Raw genomic sequence first — 21,992 nt, forward strand, 5'->3', positions numbered from 1 at the left:
ATGGTAAAGTTGAATAAAACATTTACTAATATTGGAATTTGAAATTCTTGCTAAACACAGTTAAATTCTAACTCCGCGCGTGGTGATTGGTCGGTTTAGTTCGTTTGTTTGGTCGCACTGTTATGACAGGTTAGAGGTTATAATTTGTTATTTTAAATGTTTGACTAGCAATACGCGCTGTTTCTTCTCAATCGACTGAATTACGATTGATTGCAGAGTGATTTAAACTAATAATTTACTTAACACTATCAACATTTGTCAATAGTATGACATAACCTATAAACTCAGTTTCTCAACTTTTGTGTCAATCTAACAATTAATCAATCAATCATAGTTTACGATAATGAAATATCAGTGTACAATTATTTACCTTTATTGTTGTAGTTGTTGTAAATGACGAATCTAAGCACTCCACATTTTCACGAATAAACATAGTTATCTGCTTTATCCCGTGCGGCGGACCCACAGTTATCTGCTTTATCCCGTGCGGATCCCACCCGGCGGACCCACTGGACGGGCATCGTAACGTTACCGGGCGTTACACTTTTTCATGAGTGACTCCGAGCCGCAACCTAATTTAAGACGCTGTCACGTCAATAAAACATTTATTAAATAAACTATTTAAATTGAACAGAGTTGTAAATATAAACATTCTCAAAACCCCTTCAACACACAAAATATTTCGTCCAAATCGGTCTTGTCGTTTAGGAGGAGTTCAGTGACATACAAACACAAGAAATAAATAAATAAATAAATATATATATATATATATTTATTTATATATATATAAACATTATTTAATATATATATATATAAACATTATTTATATATATAAACATTATTTATATATATAAACATAAATATATATATATATATATAACTATTTCTTTTCCAAACTATGAAAAGCCGCCATCTTGAGGTGAGATATCGAAATAATTTAAAGAACACAGTTGTTTAAAAATATCTTATATATTTTTAAAATGTATCGATTAAGGTCCATATTAGGAATTAGTCAGGTTAAAATTATTACTCGAATGCAAATGGCAGCTATCTAAAAAATATTATTATATATTACTAGATAACGAACTCATCCAAGGTATACACACATATTTCCTCTATATAAAGTTTACTCTGAATCTAATATAAACTGTAGTAGTTATCGTCTTTTCAATTATCCCCGCAATGTTGTGTATTATGAAGAAGTTTGTACGCCTACTATCTGGGAATCTTACGTTGTAAAAAAAACACACAAGCATTTTCGTTAAAATGCATAACAACTTATATATAACCAACCTTTCACAAACTTCGAAAGTCCCCCATCTTGAAATCTTATTAGGTATCGAAAAAAGTTAAATAATAATAGTTGTTTTAATTACTTAGTGTATGTAAAAATGTATTGTTTCGAGTCTATATTGGAAATGAGTTGAATAGTTTCGAGAGTTTCGGAAAATGGTATATTTGTGAATAGACTTTCAACGTCAAAACTTACTAGCTTATCAGTTTTAGCCAACTTCAAGAATTTTGATTGCTTTACAAAATCCCTGATTATGTATAAAGGAGTCAGTTTTTCCTACCAATGGCGTTGAAATTACCAAAAGGACTTTTCATTGCAAGTTCAATCGCGAGAACTAATGATAGTACGGAGAGGAAGACTAGGTTTGTGGATTTTTGACATATAGAAGATTTTGGAATGGCGAGGAGTACATTTAGATCTTAATTTATCTAAAAATATGCTTTTTGTTTTCTTGAGGTGTTCCTGACTTTACGTTCAAAGGAATAAGTTGGGTCTTTATTTAAAACTGTATATTTGCCAATATTAAAATTTTCCGTTATCTTTTATTTATACGCTATTGAGTCAAGTACAACATTAGCGATGCTTTCAGCTCGTCGCAGTTCAGTTTTAAATTAGTGTTGTGTTTTATATTTAATAAGTGCATGTTTTATATTAACTTGAGTTGACACACATCATGGTGTTTATGATTCCTGGCTTAAGCTATAAAATATCATCGATAATAGAAATTTCATCAGATTTTTATTGAAAATACATCCTTCCAGTAATACAAATATCCTCATCCCTGTTTAACTGATATGCACATTGAGAGTACCTTAGGGAAATTCCAACTTGTAAAAATACTTCTGTAATAGAAACAATCACTAAAATTCAAAAACATGGTCAAAAACATAAGAGCTATAAACCTATTTGTTACAGAGAAAAGTCTAAAGGAGGTTTTACTAATTTTCTAACAAAATTATTATTAGAACTCAAAAAATTGTAAACATATATTATCAAAAATAATGATACTTTTCTCAGCTACTTCAGCAATCAAAACTAAAAATAAAACTGTATCGATTAAAAAAATTACGGTTTTTTACAAACATTATTAGTATCTAATTTTTAGGTATTCTCTTTTGAGTAGTTCATGATAACTTAGTAGTTGAAATTATAGATTACAATGTGTAGGGGGAAGGGGGTATTTCCATTTCCCGAGGCCCACACTGGCTCTCGACGGCTCTGGTAGTATACAACAATCTACTATAACAGTACAGTATGTGACTTCTGAAGGTTAATGGGCAGTAGTTATCTACTCAACTTCGCTAATCAACAGCAAACTTCCTCAGTAACGTGGAAGTACCTGTAATCAGGTGCCAATCGATGATATTGGATTATGTCTTGTAAAGTCTATTACAAAGCCTCTGTAATGTCTGACCAGTATATAAATCGTACTAACATTTAAATCACGACTTTCAATCTATGAATTAGGGCATTTATTAAGTTATATAAAGTTAGGTGCACACTTACTGTGACTTGTATTCTTTAGTTCAGTTTGAATAATTACTGTTTTTATTTTATTAAGTACAAGTGTTAGAGATATTCTGCATAGAGTTGACACAGCATGCTTGTTCAATTACTGACTTATGCATGTCACAACGCTCTAATACGATTTGTTTATTTAAACATAGTTATCTATCTAAGATTCTTACATGTCGCTGAGCATACTCATAAACTTAAAATAGCTTTGGATTTAATATTTTAACTGTAAATATCAACTTTAACGCTGCGGTATAAAAACAATAAGTTGTATTCACCAACCTCTTCAATTCAATTCCAGATTAATCTTAAAGATTCAGCATTTTACTGTTGGCTAATAATCTCTAAAGAAAGTTTATAAAAGCACTCTTACATTTTGAGGTGTGTTTAACGGTTATTTTTACGTTTGCCAGTTTTTTGAACAGTTAGTGTACAATATGGAATCACCTGTATTTATCTTTATATGAATCTATTAAACATAAGCAACTCCTGAAACATTAATGCGTTTTTCATGTTTTGACCACCTTTTGTAACATTTTAAATTCGAACATTTTGATACAATTATCGCGCCAAATTTCCTTAGAGCTAATAATAAACGCGCTCATCTAACCATATCTGGCATCAGCAATTTTTTCAATGATTTGATCAGTATTTGATTGTTGTTTCGTAATAGAGTGTTTTCTACGTATGGCACGACAATAAAAAAGGAACCGCTACACCGGAAGTGAACGTGTAGTCACTGCGGAAGTTACCACAAGACCGCTTTTGAAAGCGCTTTAACAGTTGACAGTGAGATCAAATACTGCAGTCGATAGACTAAAATAGATTTAAAAACCATGTATAGCGGTTGGCGAGAAAAATGTTGCTATGGCTTCGAACTGTGCTTGATTATAACCAAGAAGAGAAGTACATTTCTTATAACCAATGTATTCTTATAAACAAAGTTTTCTTATAACCAAGAAGTATATTTATTTTGAGATTTTGGATTCGCAAAAAATAAGTACAGGGTCTCTCAGAACAATTTAATAACATATGTACTCGTATAAGCGGTTGTATTGGCGGTTTCAAAGCTGTGTATTTAAGATGGTAAATTTTGACACCTCCACAGTAAGGCAAAAATATTTCAAGAATTTTACTCTGTTGGAAATGTGTCAACGCAGTGGAACCAAAAGGTTTAAATGATAGCCATTACACTGGAATAAAACTAAATAACGTTTATTGAAACTACATAAACAATTCAAAAGTAGAGTGTTCTAGGTAATAAAATAAACTATACTTTTTGTAAAGTTTACAATAATAAGTCAAGCAGTATAAATATGTTAATAAATAGAAAGTTACTGAGTAATTTATTATAGTCTAAAATAATATATGATAATACAAAGAAATATCTTTTCAAAAGAGATGCAATCAAGATACTACAATGAAGTTACGACTAGGCTCTGAGTGAATTGCTTCATCGCGGGAATTTCAAATTACTCGTTTTTATTACTATACTCTTTGTTTTTGACCGTTAATGCAACAAACCCAAAATATATTTTATTATACACACCTGGACAAAAAAAAGTAAAAAAAAATGTTATATTTTTAATAACTTACCTTTGTCTGTGTTAAATAAAGTAAAAATAGTGTAAGTAGCTTCATATTAGCTTTAATCCCGGTTTTAATTAAATAAAAACTAAAATCACCTTTCTAAGAAAAATTGTATTAATTAGCTATACTGAAATCCTTTAGGAATACAATTTCCCATTTTTTCTAATATCGTGTATCTTACTAGCAATTTTACACCTTAGTGCTCGTTACTGACCTCCTTCTGAAAGTATTCGTCAGTATAAAACTATCATATCTCTGAATTGTGACTCTCCCTCGACTCGAACCTGGCCTTCTTTTATCATCACCAGACTGCAAGAACCGCCTAATCACCCTTCCGATGGCTGTATGGCTGACCAAAAATATTCTAGAAACTTCCTTATGAGAGCGATCTTCAAGAACTAAGGCCCTTGCCCGAGATACTTCTCGGACTTCGGATTGCCCAAAATAGTCACAAATATGTAATAAGGTAAAAGATCATGTAAAAAGACCATACAGTTAAAATGCTGTGCTCAGAATGAAATCTAATGTAATGCAACAGGTACAAATCAAAATTAGAAAAGTTTGTGGACTTTGAACCCTTAGAAAGGTAAGAAAGAGTAAGTTAACTGGTGGAAGTGTTTGTACTTCTCTAATTGTGGTAGGATATAGGATACTCAATAGAACAAGATAACAGTCAACCACAAAACATGATATAAAAACAAAATAGTTTAAATAATATTAGTGGTGTGTTTTTATTCAAAAACTATGTTGTCCAGGCGTGTATTTATAGCTAAATTAATCGACATAATAAATTAAACAACTCTTTTGGTTTAACTTACTAAATTAAACATTCATTTAACTTTCAGTATAACTATTTAGGGAAGGATATTCTCTAGTTCATTAGTTTTTATTGAATCTAACCAATGAATTTTCAATCCGGAAGCATAAATGTAATTAAAACCTGTGTTCGCTTAACAAGCGCCGAAGTATCAGTGACAGGTGTGCCAAATTAAACCCCGATTTGTAAACATGGGCCTTTGACGTCATAAGGGTAATTGACTTCCGGTGTGTAGTTAATAAACATGAGGTAGTCGGGCTGTGTCTGACTGACTACTCCATTGCAAGATCATTTATATTTCTAAGTGAATAAATGAATTAATGATTTATTTCCAACACCATTAAACAATAAAAATAGCAGTTTACAAACTTGGAAATTGATTGACCACGTAACGAGTAATGTGACTGGATTGTATAAAATACAACTAAAAATATTAATTTATTGTGAGTCTACCATGTATAATTAACAAATTGAAAATGTAGGTCAACAAAACAAACTCAGCTATGAAAATGTAAATACCTCGCATCAAAAGTACGTTATATGAGTTTTGCCTGTTTTAATTATGACTTATTTTATTGGGACAACAAGAAAAACTATATTATTGAAATTTAAATATCTGACTATAATGTGAGTATAGATATATATTTATACATATACTCAGAGACTTACACACACACACACACACACACACACACACACACACACACACACACACACACACACACACACACTCACACACACACATGTATATATATATATTTCCTTAATCGAGGCAAGAAGGCAAGTTCAGCTGTGGTGCCATAATTAAATTATGCATTTAGTGAATTTAAATTAACCTCAGTATACTTCTCAGTACTACGCATTCTATATACGTATATAAAGCTGCAAGTAGCCATCCAATATCTAAATAATGTCATACTTAGATGTTGAAAAGTAGCAACTATGTACTTCTCAATTACTGAGTTATAGTCCCTAGGAGCCCATTGCAACTATGTGGACAAAGTAGCGTGCACAGTATTTATACCCTTATGTGATACACCAAATTAAAATTTGGGCTATAATAATTTATAAGAAGTACAAAAGGGCAAACATCTACCAATAAATGAGTAACTATTACTCTAAACATGCTTAAATTCTAGATTTATAATTTTAGCACATATACTTAAAAAATTACCTTAGGCTGATTTGAGATACCAGAGTTATGAGGCTAGAAGATTTATTACACTACCAAAATAAATCAAAACCAACCATTTATATTGAGAAATACTAGAATACCAATAAACTTGTGACTTTTCAATTAACTATACAGTTAAACCTTTCAGTCAACTTTTAATACAGTTTCCGTTTTAACACAAATGAACGATAGTTGATGATAGATGAACAAATTGTATATTAATTCACATAGTACAAATATTAGCGGTATTGATTCTCTTAGTACTTTGGTAAATCTACCAGGAGTTGCTCATCACTAGATAGATCTTTATACATTTGCATTTCAAGTCAAGATATATTTATGTAAAAGAAATCGAGTAAAGATTATAGGGATTAATTTTATTGTAAATATTCTTTTTCCTCTTTTTCAAACAAGAGTCCATATGAATTCTCCATGTGAACATGATTTGTGTCATATTCTCTTTTTTGTCTGGGCTGAAGAGTACTAACATTATCGATTATACCTCAACAAAGGACTTCTACACTCGTACATGATGATTTTCCGCACCTTTTTCAAAAACATAAAAGCCCAGTTCTACTTAGCCAGAAATATTTCCTTCAGAGAGATCTAAATGATTTCCAAACCAGAATTTATTAAACGATTTAAATCATTATACACTGGATAGTCCAAAATAACCTGACAGTTTTCAAAATGAAATAACGGTATCCGAATTAATATTTAAAATTTGTTAAAATACCCAAAGTAGGTACATAACTATACGATTTTCATTATGAAATATAAAATCATGTAAATTTTCACCGACAACATTGACAGATGTCTGTAATCTTTTCTGAGAATTTGACATTACTCTGAGTACCATGAATATTGGTATTGCAGCAATCTCATTGCCTATGCAGTTCTTTAAATTGGCAATGATGTGAGGTTTCGTATCAAAAATTTTCTTCTTAAGGTAACTCCACAACCAAAACTCGCAAGCAGTGAGATCCGGAGACTGGAGAGACAATGCGACATAGCCAAAACGTGAAATGAGATGTCCCGAAAACAAACTTCCTAAGAGAATCATTGAGACATATGCCGTGTCCGCAGTCTGTCCATCTTGCTGGTATCATATTGAGTTAATTCTTTTCCCAACTGTTGCAATTGTTTAACTAAGAAGTTAAGAATCATATAAATCTACTGTTATTAGTAACTCTTTCACTGTTTGATTTCCAAAAATTTAAGGCTCAATAACAACTAAAACGTGCGACACCACACTATACAGTCACGTTTTCAATACTCAGAGGCTGTTTCCCTAGGATTATCTCTTGATGAGTAATGGCAATTTCAACGTGCTTACGTTACCATGAAGCCCAAAATGAGTTTCATCAGTTCATTATTAAATGCTGCAATATGTTTCCATGATTAATGAGGTGCAATAGTCTTTCACAAAAAGATAACACGTAATTCAGGATCAGCACATTGATCTTTTGTATAACTGCTAATTTCTAGGGATTAAAATTCAAATCACTATGTAAATTTCGTTATATACTTATCTTTGAAACTCCCAATGCGGAAGATGCTTCAGGGTTGATCAATTTGGGCTTTGCAGAACAGGTACACGCACATTTTCAACATTGTATGGAGTACGTGGAGATCGAGGCCTACCGGATGGTTTCACCGGATGGAAGCACAATGTCTGAAAATGTTCACCCACCTTTTAATAGTAGTCCTACAAGGAACAGCTCCTTGACTGTGGAACATGGAATTCGTTACGAAATAACCGTTGCGTAGCAGTCACACACTCATTCTTTAGCTATTATGTAAAATTTTAAAGAATGCTTCAATAACAAAAGGACGATAGTAATTGCCCATTGCTCCATGATTACTAATATGGCTGAGATGTTTTTAATTTTTTGCAACAATCAAGGTTCTATGCATAATAACAGCGCAGAAACAGGGCCAACCATTATAAGCTTAACCTTAAATTCTTTTATGCCTTTTATATTAAACTGAGCAGGAAAAGCTCAACCTAAAAACGTTTGCGCTGCTCTACAGTTAACAGCTCAGGTACTAAACTGCCGGATTATGTCATGTGAGCAAATATACCAGCTTCAGTTGTATTAACTCGCTGTTTACCTATGCATTGTTCATTGCTCCTTAAACATACACACTTTCTGTATTTGTAAGCAAGAACAGTTTCATATAACTCACACTGTGGATATATACTTATCGCAATTCTAATCGTTCTGTGTAAAACTTCATATAAGGTACTAGATATTGTTGCAGAATATTAACACAAGGCATTGAAATGATATATTATACGTATAATGGATAAAACTAATTATTTTGTTTATTAAACAATAACATTTATGCTTATTAAACTTCAAAATACATTAAACCGTAACCGTAACCATTCTTCACAAAACTAGTGTTCATATAATTAATAGTATAGTATTAAAACTAATAATTTATTAACATATTGCATCCCATTGTCTTTAAATTAGAAATATATCAAAATTATAATATAATATTATGAGATGTACAGTGTGTAAATTTGAAAGAAGAGTGAAACAATTGATACCATTATACAAAAATAATACAATGGTTCGGCATGTTTCTTGCTACTTAACCAGACATTGGATATTAAGTAGAATATTATAGTACACCAGAGAAGAACAGCTCCTCAGAGCTTCTAATAAGAGGTAAAAAAGTTTAAAGGATCTTAGAAAAAGAAATGTTTTAGCAATTTTTAATTTTTAAATGTGATGAAGTAGTTCAATTGGAAGTAAATACATTTTTTAGCTCAAAAGTATAAATATGAATTATTGTTATTGTTTATTATACAACTGAAAGATCCTTATGCTGTTTAAGAATCTAATATTTCTTAAATAACTTTCGCATAATTAATCACAATTTTGACTTTATTTAACTTAACATTTAGGAATTCAAATTATTTTTTACTGATTTTCCTCTAAGAAGGAAAAGATAGAGATTTTAATACCCTTCCACTTTATTTATGTCATTAAAAGTGAAGTAGCCTTTCTTGAAGTAAAGCGCGTTTCGTTAACAAATTGGATAAGAACAACTTGTTGGTGGTTTCTTTTTCCTTATTAATACTCTCATGCATATATATATCCATAACCACCAACAAGATTTTTTTTATGTATATATATATATATATATATATATATATATATACATATAAAAAATATATATTCATTAAATTGTATAAATGGAAATAGCCTTATTTAATTTCAATAAACATTGAATCGCAAAAAGTACTTGCTCCGCCGGGAGTCGAACCCGGATCTCTCACTTGCCGGGTGAATGTACTACCATTACACCACAGAGCGCTCACTTTTTCCGATTCAATTATTTTGTATTTGGCCTTATCTGTCACATATGCGTTTAAATAAGCAAACTAACATATGATCGGAAGACCAAATACCTGTCAAACGACTTTTATTTTGGTTTATTTTATATTATATATTTATTTATTATATATTTATTTATATACATATACGCATTAAACAGTTAAAAATATTTTTACATAAAACTGACCATTTTTTTCAGTTACGTAACCTTTCCTGTATCAAATAGCACAAACTATTTATTTAATAGTACATAGATGTAAGTTTAATGTAATGTTCATTGATAATATAAAATCATGATGCTCATAAATTAATAGTACTGCATACTACTGTATATTACACTTAAGCCACTTATAATTCTAATATGACGTATTGCTACCCTTGTAACACTATTACTTCACCAATTTAATTAAGTTATATTTTTTACAACTACTCTATCTTCTTGCTATTCTGTCTAAACTCAATAAAACGCAAAGAACGGATGTTGCTGCTAAATATTTTGTTCGTTCTTATACATTATTATGATGACAAGAAATATTCAGTTATATAAAAGACGACAGTTATCTGTGTGGTAAGTGCTTCACAATCATATTCAATTATCAAATGATGTAAATATACAAAGGCACAACGTGTATAAAGCAAGTTAATTGGTCAAACATCCAAGGTTCGAACTTTGTAAATTTTTATTCATTTAGATCCACAAGCGTTTGTCATATCGTAGTCTATACCAGGTATATGTTATAGACAGGGAGACAAGTCGAGTAGCAAAGTTATGCAGCACCCAATATCTACTGCCAAGTTTTCAGTTCAAAATAACTTGAGTGATAAATTAATAAAGTATTTTTATTCCGTTCTGGACAGAGAGTGCGAGACCCAAACAATAACCGTGTATATTTTTGTTGTGCTTCAAAGTACACGAAAGACATTACGATAACGGAAATAACAAATAACTTTTACAAAATAAGCCAAGTGCGGATACGACAAATAACACAGAACATGATACGACGTTAATACTGTAGGAAGCCATTTTCCAGTAGGTTAGAGAGACATATTGCCTGAGTATACAGAGTACCGTCGGTGAATACAAATACGAGTATATTTCGAATGTATCCAGAGCGTTCTACCCAGTCATCTTTGTTTATATCATTTACAGTGTTCACAAGTAGAGCATCTTGTATCTAGAAATGCAAATAATTAGAGTACGTGTTCCATGTTGAACTCGGCTATTGCTAACTTGCTCACGTATGATACGTGAATATACTAAAGACAACACAAAACAAAAATATAGTAAACATTTTAAGATTAACATGGTATCACATTGTTTTCAGCATACAGCTTCTTGAATAAGCATTGGTATTGTTCACCTCTCCAAAGAGGAAGCTTTGCTTTGTTTATTATCTACTTGCTTTTCAATTACTTTTAAATTAGCTCCAACCCCCTCTTTTCAGTCGAACTTTCAACTCTAAGAGGCTGAATATACCAGTATGATTGACTTTATTAATGTTATTTCTCACCTAACCAAATAGAAGCCCCTAGACTCCTCTTTTTAATTGGAGTCATATTGAAAAAAATATTTATATTCAATTTTCAAAGTGTAATTCAATTTGTGAACCTTTAAACGTTAATGTTAGTCTACAGGTACCATGGACAATGGAAGCTTCTTGATAATTGGGATTTTTGCGCATGGGATTTCCAAATCTCTAATAACTCACGACCACTGGAGTTTCAGACGTCTGGAAATGTCTGATATCAGGAATATGTCAGTTTGCAGGAGTTAATTCAGTCTCTGTGAACAAGTTTCAATTTCTGGGAGGTCATTGGAAATTCTTTTTATTGAAAAGATATCCAACGTTTGAAGTTCCTGGACTATTGGTAATTACAGTTAATATAACCTCCCAATCTATGTAATCTCTCTGTCTTCAAGAGTTGCGGTTATATGTGATTTGTATAAAAAGGGGTCTTATTTTAAAACTTGACACACTTGATATTCCATTACGGCCTAATCTAATGTTCATTAATAACAATACTTTCTCAGACTAGAAGGGTAGTTTTTCATATAAAATATTTCTTTCTCTGAATCTCTACCCCTTCAGTAGATATTTAAAAATACTTTAATAAACATTATTATCCAATCTTTTTCCAAAAATTGTTCGTACCAATCTATCACAATTCCAACTGCTCATAATGGGTCTATAGAAAATGGGTTTGGCCTTGGTTTGCGTTGTTTCCAAAATATCTGAGATAAAATATCTATATATATCTGTTAAACGGCTCTATGAAGTTATATGACTCGGTCCTCTTTGCTCAGAAATCATTGAATAGTTATTCTTCTTTTTTAAGTATTTCAAAACACATAATTTATTACTTGTGGTAAATATTCACATAATCCTTAAGAGGTGGATGATTATTGTAGATATGTCGTCTCGACAATAGATATTTGTCCACATGGAGCTAAGTTGTTTACAAACTATTATGATACGACGGCTTTTTTTATTTAAGATCTGTAGCATCTGTAGTTGAAATCTAAGGAGTATGAATTTATACGAGTAATTAGTACAATGATGTTTAATACAAAACAGGCCTAAAGTGGATTAAAAGACGCTGAATATGTATGATAGTCCAAATGAATGCCTTGCCAATTCTCGTTATTAAGAATAGTTATGCAGAAAATTATGGAGGCCCTGAGGCCCCAGCCCCTTTGGCTTCAGATTTACTCACGGGTAATAATCTGTAAATAGTTAGTCTACAGGAACCCAATCTTTGTTCAAATCCATCCAACTATAACACTTCTTCAAGTCAGAGGAAGGCACTGGGAGCAAACATTACAGGTAGCGCGGAAAATATACCCACGTTTGATCTAACTTCTAGTTAATCTTGGGTTTTTTTCACCCCTGTTACCTACTAAGAATCAATAAATACATTGATTTTTTAAATAATTTGTTATAGTTTCCATGAATTACAAAACAACATTTCTTCGTTACATAATTCGTTACTTGTTAATTATAATTAAGCATGGCTTTTTACCAGAGGAAACCACATTATAGACTACTATTACTTCTGATTATTGTTAGGCGACTGCATCGTTCGCTTACGTGATCTGAGCTTGAATTTAGGCACTATCTCGAGGGATGTCTTACTTTTTTTCGCCAGAAGTGGGGAGTGACACCGAAGGCACCACCGAATTCCATACTTCTGGCCAGAGGCATTTCCGGTTGGTACTTTCTCGTGCTTAGTTTACTTTAGATCACACATATATCATAAACGAATCTGGCCGAAAAAAGAAAACCATCTCTCGTGAAAGTACCTCAATTTAAACTCGGATCACGTAAGTACTCGCAAATATTATATTATTACTATACCGGAACAAACGGTAATCGGAAAACAGAAATAAATTGCAGCAAGCTGCAAGACTGCAGCGGAAGCAGTATCGTCATGAAGCTACTGCTGGCAGCAGAGTTATTGGTGTTATCTGATTAAATTATCTTGGCGTTTTCTGTTTAAGTATAGCGGCGACCTTGACTAGTGCTATTTGGCCGTTCAACAATGCAGACATACAACAATAATAAAAACTTGTATTATGTTGTCATTTTCTCCAGTAAATAACCATGCATCGTTATAATTAAGCAAATAACCATAGCTTCTAATACTATCTCACTAAAGTTTTTATTATTCCACTAAAAATAATCAATATAACTTAAATGTTATATAACAGTTTTCAAACTTCAATTTAAGTAAGTTTTGTTGGCCCTGAATCGAGTCAAAGGTTAAGTAAGTCTCATAAACTAAAAGGTTTTAACTTTAAACGACAGTATCCTTTGGTATCTCGCCAGGTGTGTCATTAATGGAAGGTCCTTAAGCCAGTATCATCGATCTTGTCTCAACCGCTGACTCTTAAGTTTCGAGAAACGTTCGTACTTAGCAAAATAATTAGATCTACCTAAAGCTATCTGAGAGTGTAATAATTTGTTATATAGATTGCTAAGAGGGATTCTCGATAGCTGACAGTATAACTACTACTCTGTTTTTCACTTCACCATAACACTAATGTTTGCAAAAACTTGTGCCAATTTATACACGAGAATATAATAGATCAACGGCAACCATTACAAGTTATATTATCGACATTCAAACTCTAAATAATTATTTAGAAAAGCGGTATTGCACTATACCAGTGGGGCGGAATCCTGAATCGGGAAAGGGATGGGCATAGCTTATAAACCTTCTCCGTGGAAAAAATACATATACGTACAAATTTTCATCATGATCGGTCCAATAGTTCACGATTCCATAAAGGACAAACATACAAACATTCATTTTTATATATATAGATTTAATTGTTTAGTTTGTTGAACTCAGAGACCACTTGGTTATTGCTGACCCGTTGTTTTTCAATTAACATTTTTTATTGTATTTTCAATTTGTAGGTGATAAAAATATTATATATCTTAGAAGTACCACCGCCCTTCCCCAAATGACAACTTTTGTAAATGTTCAAATATTGTTTGTAATGTCTGATTCACCTCAAGATATGTTTCACGAATTTCAATAAAGATTCTTCGATTCAATACACATTACTATACTCGTATATGTTTCAGTAGTGCAGTCAAGCGAGTACTACGGTTATCGCAAAAATAACCGATTTAAGCAACGTCGAGCGAAGATGTTCGTTACATTAGTGACTGACGAGCAACCCCATACTTGCAGTGTGCCTGGCATTTGGTAGTGGTTCGGAAGTCACCTTTTAAGCCGTTGGTCCCCAGTCTACGTTTTAGGGAAGGCTTACCCCAAACACCGCCTGTTAAAATACTCCTTTACCTTTTTTATCAATATAGACAAATTGATAAATATTTATAAGACATCTAATGAAATTCGGTGTAGAATTTCTTTTGTGCATTGATTTTACGTACTGAGTGTACGTTTAAATTGTTAATCTAGTATCGTATACACTTTTAAGAAATTCAATTCGAAAATATAATGACTCACTTTTACTGCCCAAGTATGTTTCATAACATACTTGGGCAGTATTGAAGGCAGTATTAAAAGGTTCAACAAATCCTTTATCTTGCTAAATTAAATTCAGATAATTAAAAAAAACTATTAAAGTACAAAAATTAACCATGCGAATACATGTCGATGTTCTATTCTGTCGATTCACAATGCTTATTAGTATTTTATTTTATTAACAGTGGTACATTTTTTAACTAAACTTTTAATTATGTAATGCATTGTGAACAAAGTTAATTAAACTAGAGACTTCTTAATTACAAAATAAACCAACACACATTCCAAAGTAAATAAAAATTAAATTTTAAATTTGATTTCAACAACATTTTTAGCTACTATCATTAAAATTAAACAAAAATTGTATTTTTACATATTTTCCATTTTATCCATTTATAAAAAAATGTTTAAATAATAATGACCCAGTAATCTACACATTGCAAGGCTCTGCAACTCTTTCAACTTATTCATTATGAAATTTATAGTTTGTGGAATCTTTTACTATTCAAAATTTAAAAATAATAGTGTTTCACAATAGAGTTTGTTTTAGTATTTATAGTTCACTGGCATAAATATATCTCAGAAACGATCCTAATTAATTTGTTTTCTATGAAATGGTATGGAATAAGGATATTACCGCAAAGTACCACCAATAATAAAAAGAAATTAAATGGTTTAAAAAGTTGCATAAACATTAAAACTAAAGTTTTTTCGATTTACGTCACGCACAGACCTTATCGGGCACAACATTCACTGTCATCAACTACCGCCATAAGCGGAGCTTAAAACCGTTCGCCGTCTAACAACCAATTCGCAACACCAGTTTTTCCTTTAACCCTTCCAACGCGGCTAGCGCCTAAAGACGCGGAACTGCCGATGCTTTAAACGCGGATTACGTCTACAAACGCAAAAGCTTTACTTATGAAATGGCGAAGAATTAGTTGTTAAAACTTCCGTAAGAGAGCAGATCGATGTTCCTTTCGACTGTCGGGACTAGACAAAACGCTTTGTCACCGTTGGTGGACTTTGTAACGGTATCTACTCGGGTTGAAAGCAATCGCCGCCATTTTTTATATGTCCTGTGACGCGGCATACGCCTACAGACGCGTTCGTTTCATTCAGCTGTTTAACTACGTGTGTGTTGGTCGTATGTTGGTTATATTGTTAAACAAAGTGTTTTGAATCAGTCCGTTGTAATTCTTATACAATTATCTTATACAATTCTTATAAAATTGTTTTTACTAACATTTAGTATAATTTTTTGTTATAATGGCTAATCCAGATGATCCAAGTTTTGACAAATGAGCGCATTTTTGGTTTATTATGTGTAATATTTTTTCAATTATTTGTTTTGTATTTTATACCAGTTTCACCATACAAGTCCAGTTTATTTATTCTAAATAAATAAGGTTTATAAGTACAATATTTGTTTCATTTCTCTTGTAGGCTATCTATAAATAAGTTTGTGTTGAATTTCACATTATTACATTTCAAAATCTTATACTGAACTTATTTATTTTATGTACTAATTATACAGGAACTTCAGTTACATTTTACTCATTATAAATAACCTGTATAAATGTAATGTAATCTGTCAAATAGTGTTGCTATGTACATTATCCTGCAATGCAGTTTATTCAAAATTTCAAATATATTCGTGCGTATAAAATTTTCAAAAATATGTAATATTACATGTTTATTATTTTTTCTTATTAAGGTAATACCAAGGTATATGAAACAAAAATTAGCATTGGGAAATTTAAAAAAAAATATTTTTTTATGTCTTAGCGTTTGACAGTAATTTAGATTAGCGCTTTAAGGGTTTTAATGGTGTCAAGCTTAATCAATAGCGAACAAGACCTGTGTTAGATAACCACAATCTGGCCAAACTAGTGTTGTGTACTACTAGAACCTTTTAAATTTTCAACAGTTACATTTAAACTTGTTCATGCCTGAAACAACCATAGAATTACAATATTCTAACTACCGATGAAATTCTAACATATAATTTTAACTCTAATGTTTTACTCAAAACATATCTATTAAAATTTATTCAATTCAATCAGGATGATCATAGGGGTAACCAATGATTACTGAACAAAAATAAACACTTTCAGTGACTAAATTTAAATGTAATATTATAGTTGAAGTATAACTGAATAGAGTTGTGTACACCAAAGTTATAACAAGGCATCAACTATCGATAACCGATACAGTTCACAGTTAACACCTGTTACGGTGCTTTCTGTACCTGTTACAGGCTCTAACAAACTTCGCATAATTCCAGTACAACGCTTATTAGTGTTTGTCTCCAGCGAATAATAAGCTTATCTAAATTTTACTACGAAAGTTTCTTGACAAAAATCAAAAACAATTAATTCATATTCAATTTATAAACTATTTTCTAATACACTTGGACTTAACTGAAGTAGTGGAAGTTAAAATAAGCTAACCCTATGTAATCCATTGTTCAGGTGTTTCATTTAGTAATACTTCATTAATATTAATGACCGTTTTAAATTTGTTGCAGTTTTTTTAGAAATTTTACTAATGCTTTTAACGATAGATCTGATCAAAAATGATAACGATTCAATTAGGACCCTTGTTGCAGCTGCAATGTAATTTCCAGTTGCAGTTTATACTCTATAAATTAAAACTTCTTAGCTAGTTTAATTTTTCTTGAAACGTGTCTTACGATTGGATTTAAATATTTGAAACAAAAAATGCAAGAAATATCCTTTTATATTTTTAACCCTAATGGAACCCTCCTACTTCTGCCACCACCAAAAGTAGCATGACCAACAATGGAATTATTTCATTTTAAAATTTCTTGGAAGACAAATTTGGAAGGAGACGAGTCGTTTTCAACATGAAAACTTTACGTTTTCACTATTTGAAATAAGATTCGACCGTCAGAGAGACTATTTTATCTTCACAGAACTAGGATATTGAGACTTAAACTTCAGTAGGTCTGTATTATGTAGTTATTTGACGTTGATTTAACATTTATTTCCGTGTCTGGCAGTTGGTTTTAAGATTGTCAATCTAAGAAAAGTATAATATGAGAAAAAAGGTTTCGTTTCATATCTCCACTCTTTCAATAAATTCCCTTCCATTACGACCTCCATCGAAAAGACTTGATGATCGATTTTTACTTATGAGACATTTCTCTATGGATATCATGAAAAATCAGGTTGTGTCGACTGTATGTTAATCCATGAGCTCTCGACTCATGGATTAACACCTTTCTTCTTCACCCAATAACGTAGATTTTAAACCTTTATGTCTGGCTGGTGGCTTCACCGTAAAGATTCCTTGCGAAATTTTACTTCTTGAACTAAATGAAGTAAAATAGAGAGGGGCAAATTATTATTTTTTATTCCTTTGCTCAGCCAAAAGACCATGAAATACGTTGCAAACTTAAAACAGGCAGAGTGCTTACAATAAGCCACCCCGACACACGATCCTTTTCATCCTAAAACATTTCTGGCTATTTTGCCTGGAAAGAAGCTTTATCTGAAGCAATAAAGGAATGTAGATTGTAAAGCTATAAAGGAAACTGTAAGGTTAAAAACATGTAACTTACTGCAACTTCTTTGAGTAAGAAGGATTTTTATGTGTTCCAGAGCTAATTAAATATATTATGAAATTTAGCTTTTATTAATACACTAGCTGTTACCCGTGGCTTCGCACGCAATCTTTAGAATCGAAGTCCTTATATTACTTAGTAAAAGCACTTATGATGTAAAATGATGGAATTCTATGAAAATTTTAAAACGAAAGTAGGCATATATCAAGTAGGTCATATTTAAGTTCATGGTAAATATTATCAGAGTTTAATTTAATTAATATATCATGTTTTGCACGTTGAAGAGCATTTCTGGTTCAAATTAATTAATTATATTTGAAATGTCACAGCTGAGCCTGCATTATTATTCTGATCAATAAAATAAAAATACACAGGTCTCGGAAACCTAATTTGGTCAAAAAGCGTCTATTTCTAGCCTTTATCACATATTTCAGGTCTAAGATATTTCCAGTACCGTAGTAGAGTTTGCCTTATCCTGACGAAGAAAAAATATATACTTACGTAGGACCGAGAAGCCTACTTTGGTTAAAAATTGCCTACTTTAGATCGTTTAAATTCACTTACTATGTCACATTTCAGCTTGCAATATGTCCTCGATTAAATTCTAGATATGTTCGATTATGCAGTTCTCGGAAATCTACTTTGGTCAAATTCGTCTACTATCGGCTTCTGTAATCTATTTCCATGGACATAGTTGTTTATTTTGTTATCCCAATGAAGAAAATATACACATACGTAGGACCTATTACGGCCAAGAGTAAGTAATACCTACGACCTATGTAGTTTCAATATAAGGGGGAAATCCTTATTAAGGTTATGCAACATTCCAAAATAATCGTTATTAAAGTTTTGCGTTACGCTTGTTTTTTGGACTGTAGCCAAGGAAAGAATGAATCATTGAGCAATTTAGTCTTCAATTCTCTGTTTTTCCAAAAGCAACTGTTAAAATGCCATATCACAATGTCAAGGAAGCCCACCAGTTTAAATAACTTATGTGAAAACATTCATAACTTTGTTCATTAAGGTTGGTTACATAGCAGTGTTTAAATAATATTTAAAATGCATTAGATGATTTAAATTTGTCACTGGCACGAGCTGGAGTAAAATTTTGAAATTCACTTTTTATTTAATATCTGATTGCACTACTGATCAATCACTGTTTAAGTAATATTTGATAAAATTTAAATGTAAACAGATGTTTCAGCCAATTTTTCGATATAAAACTGAAGGTTTGCTGCAGTGCCACTTGGATTATGAAAAGTAAAAACTAATTCTAAAATATTTTAGGTAACTTTTCCTATAATTTACTTCATAAAAACCCTCCATGGATTTCATTTTACAAAAAGAATTAACCGAATTGGTCCAGCCGTTCTCGAGGTTTGCTTACCAACACATTTTACGATTCATTTTTATTTATAATATGATCAAGGTTTGTAAATGGAAAGATGTGTTTAAACGTGCCTCGATGCTAATGAAAACTCTTACATCGCTGTCATCTAATACCTCTAATTAACGCCAACCGTCATAGCAAACATCACTTTACGTACATGCTTTAGATTATCACGCTGTTGGCGTTTATGGATTTCTATACATGACAGTGTAGTTTATCACATTTTGATTTCCCATTCAAATACATTCCGTATTGATGGCAATTAAAATATCTCTTAGATCAATTTTAAATCAATATTTTATCAAAGGAATTTAATAAAAAACACAACGTCTTTAGAAATGAAGTCACACAAACATTTCCAATGTTACTCGAACGAGGCCGTCTAAAACAGCTAGGTAAGTATAAAATATGTTTTAGAATGAAGATAACATTCCTATGGGTAGATCTGCACGTTGGGTTATATCTGCTCCATTAATTAAATTTCTATGAATACTTGAGGGCATATAATACCACGGAAACAACTGTTCAAATAGTTTGGCCGTCTCCATTGTAAAAGTATGTAATTTTGGTACGCCAAAAAGCTGTCTAGAAGAAAGTACTCAGAGAATTACTCCAAAATGCTTAATAAGATTCACAACGATCCATGTGATCCTTGAAGTTGTTTCATAGTGGATGAACAAATTTCCGCGCAGCATTACCGTCGTTAGTAGTCCCATAGTTGGATTTCGGGACCTCAACTACTAAACCCTTTTCAGTTCATCCTGCTCATGTTTCTTTCTTGATTCATAGTTTTCCTTGAGAGTTTTGTCTCGTATTTGCCACATTTTAGTTAAAAGCGATTAGAAATGTGTAGGGTGCATTCCATCCTAAGAATATGTGCATGTAAGGATGAAATTCCAGGTCCATATTTCTAAATTTCTAATGGTATATTGCCAGAGCTCTCTATGTTATTCATGGTTTTTGTAGTTGGCCCACAAATTACACAGGTCTGGGATGATATGTCTGCAAACGCGGCAAACGTCTTTCCATCAATCATAGGCTTTAGGCTGAAGAACACATTTATTTTTACAACACATAACTATGCACACAAAGGAAGGAGCTTGGACTTCACGTCTTCGTTACTATTTATTTTAAGTTCAAGTGGAACAACGCAAATGATTAATATAAAAGAATCGCAAGTGTCGCCACTCGAGAATCTTTGTTTATATATTGAGTGATCTGAGCTGTCATCACATCTCCACAAATAGACTGGTTCAAAGCAAATAACAACCTTGTGGCGGTGTGGTTAACTAATGTGTGGCATGTTACATTAAACTTCAGCAGAAGATTCGGTTATTGTAATGGTTCTGTGATCGGGGTAACAAGCGTCTTTAGCTTTGGTAATAGTATTATATGGCGGGTACATTTCTAAGGTAATTGTATAAGGGAATTAATATTTCTAATAGATGTATTATCTAGAGATATATTATCTATATATATATATATATATATATATATATATATATATATGAATGTTTGTGTGTTTGTCCTTTATGGAATCGTAAACTATGTGACCATTATGAAAATTTGTATGTATATGTATTTTTCCACGGAGAAGGTTTATATGCTATGCCCATTGATGTAACTCGTCACCAGGCGGCACTTTAAAAGTTTTCGAAGCGCCTGCACATTATAAACTGCAATTACAAGATAGATACGTATATTAAACAGTGAAACACTATTTGAAGGCGCTAAGTTATGATGTATAACTGTCTTTAAACTAAATTTTTGGTTGAACTTAAAGCTTGAGTGGTAGACCACTTTGTAATAAAGTGCTTGTATATCTGTCAATAAAGTACATATGCAAGTACAATACATTTTTGACAGATTTTCTTGATCGTGACATCAAGGTAAAATCTACATCGACGTTGAAAATATAATTTACTTCTACCAGAAGTGTTCATACGCGGGCAAAACTTATGAAAAGCGTGCGAAGCCGCGGGAAACAGCTAGTTACTTCATAAAATATTTTGTCAAACTGCAGAGTATTACCTGATGCCACTCTTGAAATGTTAATTCCTTTACGCTTTGTTCTTACCTTTACTTTTATCTCTTAGAATATATGTATATAAGGTACATTTTAATATATATCTGAATATATCTAAATTTTATAGTTATTATTATATTAGGTTCAACAATCTCAATCCATTTATGTGCATGGATGTTAAACTAAAAGAAAATCATCTTTCCACTCTTACCGTTACACTGCCAGCAATAGAAACGGAAGAAGGTG

This window comes from Homalodisca vitripennis, chromosome 4 (genome assembly GCF_021130785.1).
Source record: "Homalodisca vitripennis isolate AUS2020 chromosome 4, UT_GWSS_2.1, whole genome shotgun sequence".
NCBI lineage: Eukaryota > Metazoa > Arthropoda > Insecta > Hemiptera > Cicadellidae > Homalodisca > Homalodisca vitripennis.